Source organism: Etheostoma spectabile, unplaced genomic scaffold (genome assembly GCF_008692095.1).
Source record: "Etheostoma spectabile isolate EspeVRDwgs_2016 unplaced genomic scaffold, UIUC_Espe_1.0 scaffold00003814, whole genome shotgun sequence".
Taxonomy (NCBI): Eukaryota; Metazoa; Chordata; class Actinopteri; order Perciformes; family Percidae; genus Etheostoma; species Etheostoma spectabile.
This window is the reverse complement of record NW_022603076.1, coordinates 8,938-19,050: the sequence shown is the minus strand read 5'-3', so window position 1 is coordinate 19,050 and position 10,113 is coordinate 8,938. Positions and strand designations below refer to the sequence as shown.

General features: G+C 39.8%; 1 long non-coding RNA gene across 1 annotated transcript; it reads left to right on the top strand.

Annotated features, from left to right (window-relative positions):
* The first annotated feature begins 3,697 nt into the window (after positions 1-3,697).
* LOC116676836 (uncharacterized) lies at positions 3,698-4,273 on the top strand. Its single transcript, XR_004328835.1, has 2 exons — positions 3,698-3,759; positions 3,888-4,273. It is a non-coding gene; the product is annotated as an uncharacterized LOC116676836 (long non-coding RNA).
* The last annotated feature ends 5,840 nt before the right edge of the window (positions 4,274-10,113 follow it).

Genomic DNA, 10,113 nt, shown 5'->3' with positions numbered 1-10,113 from the left:
CTCAAAGCGCTTTACATCTACAGGAAACATTCACCATTCACACACATTCATACACTGTGGCCGGGGCTGCCGTACAAGGTGCCACCTGCTAATCAGATAAACATTCATACACATTCACACTCCGATGCGCAGCACCGGGGCAACTCGGGGTTCAGTGTCTTGCCAAGGACACTTCGACATGACTGCAGGGGGGGGGATCGAACCACCAACCTTCCGATTGGCAGGCAACCGCTCTACCACTGAGCCACAGCCGCCCCTCTACAAACTGAAGTTAGTTGCATTCAATAACTTCTTCTGTGTTTATAGCCGTGGCGGCCGCAATAGCAGAGTTACCAGCGGAAACACTGGTACCAATACAAATGCAAATATTGCCTCTCATGCTTAGGGACAAAATGTTGCGTTTACTGGTAAACAGGTAAACCTTGAGATTGACGTATAACCGACTGCTATGTGTTGAATTTTCCACCCGTAACTCTGTCCTCTGTGACTGTCTACATCTAGAAACTAACCTGCGCGGTAGAGGGAACAACTCTGACTGTCACATGATCAGACGGTGGTTTACGCAGCGGTAGATTGGCTTTGCAAACAAAAAACGGAGTGTTCTATGAAAACGCATTTAAAAAATCGCTCGATCACGCAAATTTGATCGTGGGAAGTAAAAATCGTGATTGTGATTAAAATTTGATTAATTGTCCAGCCCTATATCATTATCAGATCATTTAGAAATAAATAACTATTTACATATTAAACAAATTAGACTAAAAGATGATACAGATACAGATGAAAAGATCGCAACGATACATCTGACACAATTTCAGGGTAGTTATTAGGGCTGTGCAATATGAGGAAAATATGCCATATGCCCTAACGTTGTTGAATATCACGTTAATGATATTACTTGTGATAAATTGATTTTAAAATGTACTCAGTTTTGCCTTTTTGCTGCTTTCAGTATTCTGCTAAAATACAACAAATTGCTCGTTAAATTTAAAACAAATGACAAAAAATGTTCTTTGTCAATTGAATCATTTTTTTTATACCAAATGTTCAGCAGAAAAAATACCCGTAATACTATAATATGATCCATACAAAAAGTTACCTTATTATAAATCTCAACAGTGTTCCCTCCAAATTCCTGTTTTAACCAGGATCTGAAGTCATGTTGGTTTGTGCCGGTGGGCATGGCCTATTTTTATTTTTAACAAGCAAAAAAATGGATGAGGATAGAAACACAGATTTATTTAAACTAGTTTAAACTCCATTTAAGGCAATGGGTCGTCTGGCACGGTATACCAGCGCTAGGGATGGTGATTGTTAATTTTTATTGATATCAGTTTTCAAGACTGCTTAAGGATCCAAGTCTTTATTGATACCATTATTGATACTTTTCTATTATTTAGTGGAAAGACTAGACAACAAATTTTTAATCTTAATAGAACTATTATTGCTTTATTGATTTCTTCTGTCTCTGTGACTGTTTTAATCGGCCCACAGAGCAGTGCTCTCGGTAGCCAGTCCAACTATGTTTTGAATGTTGTTAGGCTAGTGTTTACTAGCTTGGTCTTACCAGACTCTGGTTCATTTTATTTATACATAGAGTCTGGCCACTCTCCATTGACAAGTGTTAACTTCCTTGAAGGCGGGTACTCTGTTGAAGTTTAAAAGTATCCATAAACTCTGACCTTTTTGATTTTTGGGATTTGAGAAATTTAGAACCGTGTCCTTAATAGAACCGGATCACAAGACCCATCCCAACCAGCACTGGACTATGGTTGGCAACTGCATGACTAGAAAAGCTGAGACTTATGACAACATATACAGTGACGTAACAGTGGGCTCTCAAGCCTGTGGAAAAGCTACCAGGTTTGGTGAAGGTTTGCAACTCTGAAGTTGCTAGCGCTAAAACCACCAGACTCCATTAATAGCAGGATACCCAGGGCTCGGTTTACACCTATCGCCATTTCTTGCCACTGGGGGACAATAGGCAGGCTAAGGGGACGTATATTAATGTTAAAAAAAAACTCAAAAAGTGAAATTCTGACTCTACCATCTGAATGTCTCAACAGAAATTGAGACTCATCAGACCAGGCAACATTTTTCCAGTCTTCAACTGGCCAATTTTGGTGAGCTCTTGCAAATTGTAGCCTCTTTTTCCTATTTGTAGTGGAGATGAGTGGTACCCGGTGGGGTCTTCTGCTGTTGTAGCCCATCCGCCTCAAGGTTGTGCATGTTGTGGCTTCACAAATGCTTTGCTGCATACCTCGGTTGTACTGAGTGGTTATTCCAGTCAAAGTTGCTCTTCTATCAGCTTGAATCAGTCGGCCCATTCTCCTCTGACCTCTAGCATCAACAAGGCATTTTCGCCCACAGAACTGCCGCATACTGGATGTTTTTCCCTTTTCACACCATTCTTTGTAAACCCTAGAAATGGTTGTGCGTAAAAATCCCAGTAACTGAGCAGATTGTGAAATACTCAGACCGGCCCATCTGGCACAACAACCATGCCATGCTCAAATTGCTTAAATCCCCTTTCTTTCCCATTCTGACATTCAGTTTGGAGTTCGGGAGATTGTCTTGACCAGGAACACACCCCTAAATGCATTGGAGCAACTGCCATGTGATTGATTGATTAGATAATTGCATTAATGAGAAATTGAACAGGTGTTCCTGATAATCCTTTAGGTGAGTGTACAGTCTAACTGAGTCCAACATTTGCGTTTTCACATAGAGCTCCTTTGGGTAATGTTTAGATGATGTCTGGCTATAGTGAGGATAACTGAGTTCTCTAATCACTGGTGTCCAACTGAAATTCAGCTATCCACATTTCCCACCTCCGTAGGTTGCAGGTTACACAGTTTGCGTCGGCAATCAGACAGCCGGCGGTTGCCGCAGGGTAGAAACTCAAAAAAACGCAGACCGACTCAAGTTTGGAGACTCAAACCCCACGTCACGCTGCCAGGGAGTTTGTGTAATACCTGAATGCAACATCTATGTCTTCTCGTCTCTTTTCTTTCTCTCTCCCCCTGTGAAATAAGCTGCTTTCAAGTGCGGTCGGAAACGTTGAAATCTATAAACGGTCTGACAGTAAACATTGTTATTGTGAAATATAAAGTGAACTTGTGCTTTGTTGGGGGGTTAAAGAACGCAACAGGACGTCACACAAACAAGGCGATTCATTGACACTCCTCCCACTGCACCACCTTGCAGAAAATCGCTGGATTGCTTTTTTTGGTGTAAATGCCCACTTACCCACTCAATATACATAGAGAGGGAGAGGAGTTTGTTAACAATGATGCTTGGAAGACCTTGAATAAAAGAAAGTGTATGTCTTGTTGTTCTCTTATCTCTGCAGAGGATAGCAGCCCTGACAGGGAAGCCAATCACGTGGGAGAAGATCGAGGTTCCAAGGAGGAGGACTAGCCACCTGCGGCAGACACACAGTGGGCCAGACCCGCCCACCACCTACACAGATACAATCACCAGCCCTGCACAGGACAACGGTCACACGCTGTCTTCTAAACCAGCCAACCAGAAGACTCCGACCCAGGACCTCAGTCTCACCCTGCCTCTACGGCCACACACCCAGCTCAAGAGTCCCAATCCTGATGACCACTCCACCCGCAGTAACCTGGAGTCAGGCATGGCCGACCTCAGCAGCTGCTCATCCAGCCGTAGGGACAATGGCAAGGACCCAAACTGGATGAGGCTGTCTTTATTACTGCCTGACTAGAAAAAGGAACCCAGTCGCCTGGCTGGAAGGTAAAAGAAATGACTGCTCTTACGCTTTCAAAATAAATATATACATTTATTCAAACACCTGGAAGGGAGCGGAGGCAAACTGTGATGAGATAACTGACTGACTTGTATCTCTTGTTTTCAAACTGTAGTTTGTCTCATTCCTTCTCCGTTTGAAGCGAGTCACAGAGTAGGGAGACACTGGCTGTGTTTCAGTTCACTTTTTTGACTCTGAAAGACATCTTGACATAGTTTTAATTTCTAATTTTTTTATATAAATGGATGCAGATGTTAGGTTTCTTAATTACGATCAATTGTACTTTGTTTAAAGAATGCACTATAATACTGTGAGATGGGTAATGTTACATTAAACCAGCCTGAAACAACATACAGCACAGGCTTGATGAGGAGACTGAAACAATCTGATGAAACCTTAAAGATCAACCTTAAACTGTAACTTACCCTTTTTTTCAACCTGGAACAACAATCTTTGACAATGGTCCAGTATTAAGCAAGATATCTGCAGTTAGTAGCGGCATACAAGCTACAATGTAAGTTAATAGGACAGTTGTGCAGCTTGTATTTACATTTAGAAAACAAAATAAATTACTTGTTTTGCCGCTGACAGGCTCAGATTAATATTCTAAGGGTCTGACAACATTGCAGCCCGATCTGTGGCTGTCGGTTAAAGCGTTCATGCTTAATACTGGTCCAATTTCAAAGATTGTTGTTCCTATCAGTCACTTACACGCAAAAACAGAAAAATAGGGTCCAGGTTGAAAAGAACTGTAGTTACCCTTTAACTTGTCCATATTTACCATTTCTTCAATAAACTCCAAATCTAAAAATCTTTTACAACATGATGAAAGATGAACTGAATGATTTATTTACATACAGTCTTACCTCTTTTGTATGTAGTGTAAAATAATATGCATTATGATACTAGTATAAAACGTTTTCCTAGTCACAGCTATGTCTTTGTAGTACCATTAGACATTTACTTTAGAGACATTGGAAGAAGCAGATGTGTGTGCATGTCAGTAACGTCATATCTCCTTGGTAGTTCCTTGAGATATACCATACCTCTTCCACAGTCTGGACCAAGTTATGTGTCAGGGGGCCACACTCGTAACTACTTTAAGTCAGTAGTTATACAATTAGAAGCTGATTCTGAGTCACAAAAATACTACTTCTCTGGAAATGATCATATTTGTTAACAATGTGAACAAATATGATGCTCTATGTAAAGGAAAGCAGATTTGTTTAGTGAGTTTGAGGGTTTTCAGCTGTGAGCTCACCCTAGATCAGTCCTCTATTCCATTTTTAAAGCTATGTTGCTGAATGGAAAAAACAGAAATCAAACTAGAGTGTTGCTAGTTACAACCAGTGATGGTCATAGGAAGCTTCGCAAACCACTGTCTTTATTTTCTGACTCACTAGATGGCGCTCTCTGTTCACAGCAAAAGGGTTAAAGGAATGACAATTCAATGTGTTTTCAACCCTGTTGAACAGAGAGTGCCATCTAGTGAGCTTAGAAATGAAAGACAGTGGTTCACGAAGCTTTATTTGACCATCACTAGTTACAACATGATGGAACTAGCATAGCAGTTTTGTGTTTATATGGGTGTGCAGGATTTATTCAGTTTGGGAAATCCCATCCTACATGGCAAAATATGCACCAAACAAGCCGTTTTGCTGTTTTCATAAAAACTTTGTTGGGTCACCCTCCCACCTAGACTAAAAAAAGTTGGATGACCTTGAATAAAAAGACATGACCCTCCCCTATTTTCCTCCGGTGGTCCATTACATGAATACCGAACGATCACCAAGAACAAAAAAGTTATTCTTTATTATGAGCCATTTATTTTTGTTATGTTTCAGTGTGAAGTCAACATTGTATAAGGACCTGACATCCACACTAATGTAATAATATGTATCCTCGGTCCGACTGACAGTCCAAGTTTGCCAGATAACTGATGTTTCAAATGTCATTGTATCCATGTTTGCTGTATGTGTGCTTTAAGAATTTATAGTTAGTGTCCTTTTAGGTTATCTGTAACTTTTTCTCACATTCCCATTTAGTTGAATTACCAACAAACGAGAATGTGCAAAGAGATGTAAACACAACTTAGTTGTTTCCCAGTCTCTACACTGTCTCTAAGTATCAAAGAGTTGACCTATTGGAGCACATTGTTGTGTAAGTTTTAAAGCTGACAGCATACTGGGGCTCCAGATAAACATGGCTACATGTCCTCTTTTACTGTGGGGGGACACTGATCATATTCCAAAGAAATGCATCATTAAAGCTACCGACATTTGGGTGGGATGGAAGAATGAACATGCACAAATATTTTCATGTAGCCCAATTCATAATTGGCATTTGATTTTACCAACAATCAATCAATTTAACAACAATTTAACAACAATCGTTAAAATCAGCAGGGTTTCCCCCAGAAAAGTTGTTTAGCCCGGTGGCAAGTGTCTTTTTTCGAGAAGGGCCCTGCTGGGGCCAGTTACAGCCTGACAGCAACTTTAATGTAGAGCTGTTTCCATGATAACAAAATCATGGACGGATGCGTGAAATTGAGAATTTAAAAAAGCTGTAAGACAGATTTCATAGTTTTTATTGTTGGTATATTATTAAAAGTTTACCCTTTTAAAGCTGGGCAGCAGTTTGGCTTATTCTGCTGCACTAAGTTGGCCATCGTGTGATGACAATGCTGCAGTGTATGTAACAATATTGACCTCATCTAATGAGCTATAAGTCCTATGATCCCTTCTCATCTCAACTTGAATATTTCACTGTAGCCTATGGTGTGTGTGTGTGTTCTGTATCCATTATGTAAGATTTATCAATAAATGCACTGTTAAAGGGAACAATACTGCAACATACTGGGTCTGACTTACTATTTAACATGACATGAGGCACATAAAAACACAGCTTCCAATAACAAATCCTAGCAGAATTGTTAGGCCATAGGAACCCTTGAAACCACTCATCACAGTATCACAAAATGAGAAGGGGCTAACACTGATGAAGCCCTTGGATGATTGCAATGAAACCTTTTGCATTTGTCAGTATTGAGTCTTTTTTCCTATCCTTTCTCATCTCAAAATGGAAAAAAACTCCATTTAGGGAATTTAATCACAATAAACTAGTATCTGTATATTTCACAAAGATAGCTCTCATGGTTGGTTTTATTAGTACATTTACATCCTCGTTCACCTCCATTTAAATAGATATGATACATTACCCCAGATTCAAAGTCAACATTGGTTGCCAGGGTGAGACCGCAGCAGCCACAACAATGTTGCTAGACGCTACTCTCACATAACAAGACGTTACTTCACAGCACAGCGGAGTAGCTAACGTTAGATGCTGGCCAAATTAACAGTCATAAAAGCCCATGCTATCATGGAGCTCTGTACCCAACTGACAGACACACTTTTCAGGCTTAGAATTACTGTAGGAATTGCTAAAAATAACACTACCTTGCCGTCTTCTCTACCCGACTGAACACACTTTATTGGCGTAGAATTACGGCAACAATCGCTAAACACTCTGCAAACTCACGGTCCTCTCTTCCTGATTTACAGCCCCCCTTTCTTGGCTTAAAATAACTCACAGTTGTTGGCTGCGGCCGCTGAACAGGCTACACGTGGTAAACAGCCGCGACCCGCTTGCCTGGTCCTCCGGTAACGTCTGCAGTTAGCAGGGTTAGCATGGCGGCATCAATGTGAGTACAAATATGTTAAAATGAAATAAAATCCTTACCGTAGCCGTGATAAATTAGCCTGAAGCTAATGCTTAGCTACCTGGGTAACACTTAGTTATTGGTTGGTAAGTGCTTGGTAAAGCATTGATACATTTTTGCCCTTCATTAAATGATATAAAAAGGTATTTATATACATAAATATGTGTATGTATATACATTACTGGGCAAAAGTCTTAGGCAAGTGTGAAAGGCTTAGGGAGGTGTGGAAAAATGCTGTAAACTAAGAAATCTTTTAAAAATATAAATATTGTTTATTTTTTTTATAAATTTACAAAATGAATGTGTGCGAACAAAAGAAAACTGTAAATCACATAAATATTTGGTGTTATTACCCTTAGCCTTCAAACCAGCATCAATTCTTATAGGTACACTGCAGCACTGGGCACCGTTGAGGATCGTAGACGCAGTGGGGCCAAGGAGACATGATGAAAAACACATCAAGCTTATTTCCCTTTGAAACTGGAAGATGTCCAGCAGTGACATCAGCTCAGAACTGGCAGAGCCCAGTGGTACCAGGTACACCCATCTACTGTCCGGAGAAGTCTGGCCAGAAGTGGTCTTCATGGAAGAGTTGCAGCCAGAAAGCCAGACCTCCGACATGGAAACAAGGCCAAGCAACTCATTCATGCACGAAAACATAGGAACGGTGCAGAAAAAATAGCAGCAGGTGCTCTGGAATGATGAGTCAATAATTATCAGAAATATTTGGCTGAATAGATTACAATATTCCAAGCCTTTCCAGTAGAGGTCCCCAGTTCTTAACCAGTAAAATACTTTTTTCTTGATTGGTGTAATGACAACTATTTTCCTAGATGGAAAGAATCGAGACATAAGTTGAAGGCTATCAGATCCAGTCAGTGTTAGGAAAAAAACAACCTCATTGTTCAGTCGTTTGGTTTAATTCCCAGTTTATTAATATACAATATCCAAGTTCATTGGGTACCCAGGAAACCAAGTGTGAATTAGATTGGATGAACTGTAATGAGATATTTTAAAGACAGACTCACATACACACATACAGAGATTCCCCAATTTATTAGAGAGATGTAAAGTAGACACATTTAAATTCTGGTGCACTAGAGTTCTGGTTTAACTTTGTCAGGCAGCTCAAACTAAGGAAAGACCAGAAAGTACTTACATAAATAGCCTGTGCCATCCAGTTAAGGCCAGAAGATAATGATGCCATATTCAAGCAATGGGTAGTAAAAGGAACTTAAGGCATTGTATACGATAATAGACAACAAGGAATTACAGACTTTCCAAACATTAAAGGTTCTCTAAGCAATGTCACGCAAGTTTTAGGCTACATTTGTTTTGCCACATACAGCAAACATCTCCTCACTATCTGCTAGCTGCCTGTCCCTAGAACACACTGTAAAAAACATCTCCTCACTATCTGCTAGCTGCTTGTCCCCTGAACACACTGTAAAAACATCTCCTCACTATCTGCTAGCTGCCTGTCCCTAGAACACACTGTAAAAAACACGGTCTCCGTAGACAACCCAGGGTCTACATAAATAAACTGTGCCCACCTGCACCACGAAGCATACACAAACAGTGTTCCAACCAATAACCGACAAGAAGCATTTGGGGGTGGGGGGGGGGGGGGGTTAGTGTGCAGAAGCACAGAAGGGAGGGGGAGGGTACGAGATGAGGGAGGGGCAAACTAGTCTTGTTTTGTTTGAACATCAACAAGAAGTAACGTCACCCAAATCGCTTGGAGCACCTTTAAAGAACAATGTTCCCTTTACAATTAGGATTTATTTAGGTAAATCAACAAACGTGGAGAACTCAAGAATTCTATTGTTATAAAAGTTAGGATGAATGCTTATCAAATAGTAAATACGTTAGTCATTTCTATGTTTTATTAAAGTATTATGGAATGTAGGGGAAACTAAACAAGTTATCTCAAATCAAGGTGGGAAAAGGAATTAAAAGTGCATTATATCTATGAATGTGTGAAACTCAACATAGTTCACAATAATTGAACTGGAAGACTTTGGTGCATTTTTTTATTACACCTAATTAAAACATCTTTGACAAACTAGTCCTGTTGAAGACAATGTGGCTGCTAAGAAGCACATTACGCACATATTTTTGGGAGTTGTGAAAAATTGAAGTCATTTTGGAAGGATGTACATTTAGTTTTGAGTACTGAATTTGACTATAAGATTTCTTTCTTATGCACTCTTGTACTTGGATCATATTTCACTTGTCACATTAAAGAGGGACAGATACCTGGTAAATATACTTATAAAAGAAATAAGGACAATGGAAAGGTTGGCAGAAGTGGACATTCTACTTAAAAAAGCATAAGTATATTAGCTTACAGCTTGGACTTGAAATTAATACATTTAATTTCTATTTCTGTGGCTATCATCACCTTTCCTCATAGGTCAGGTTTCCTTTTTTCCTTCTTTTTTCTTTTAATACTCATAAATTGATGTAACTGTGTTCAGTGGTTGTGGTTGAGAAATTTAAAATAACACTTCTAAATCTTCATACATTGTACTTTTAAGCATGGATTTTTTCCCCTTCATATGCTTTATTATTTCCCACAGATCATCATCTTTTACAGCAGAATTGTGATACAAGTTGATAC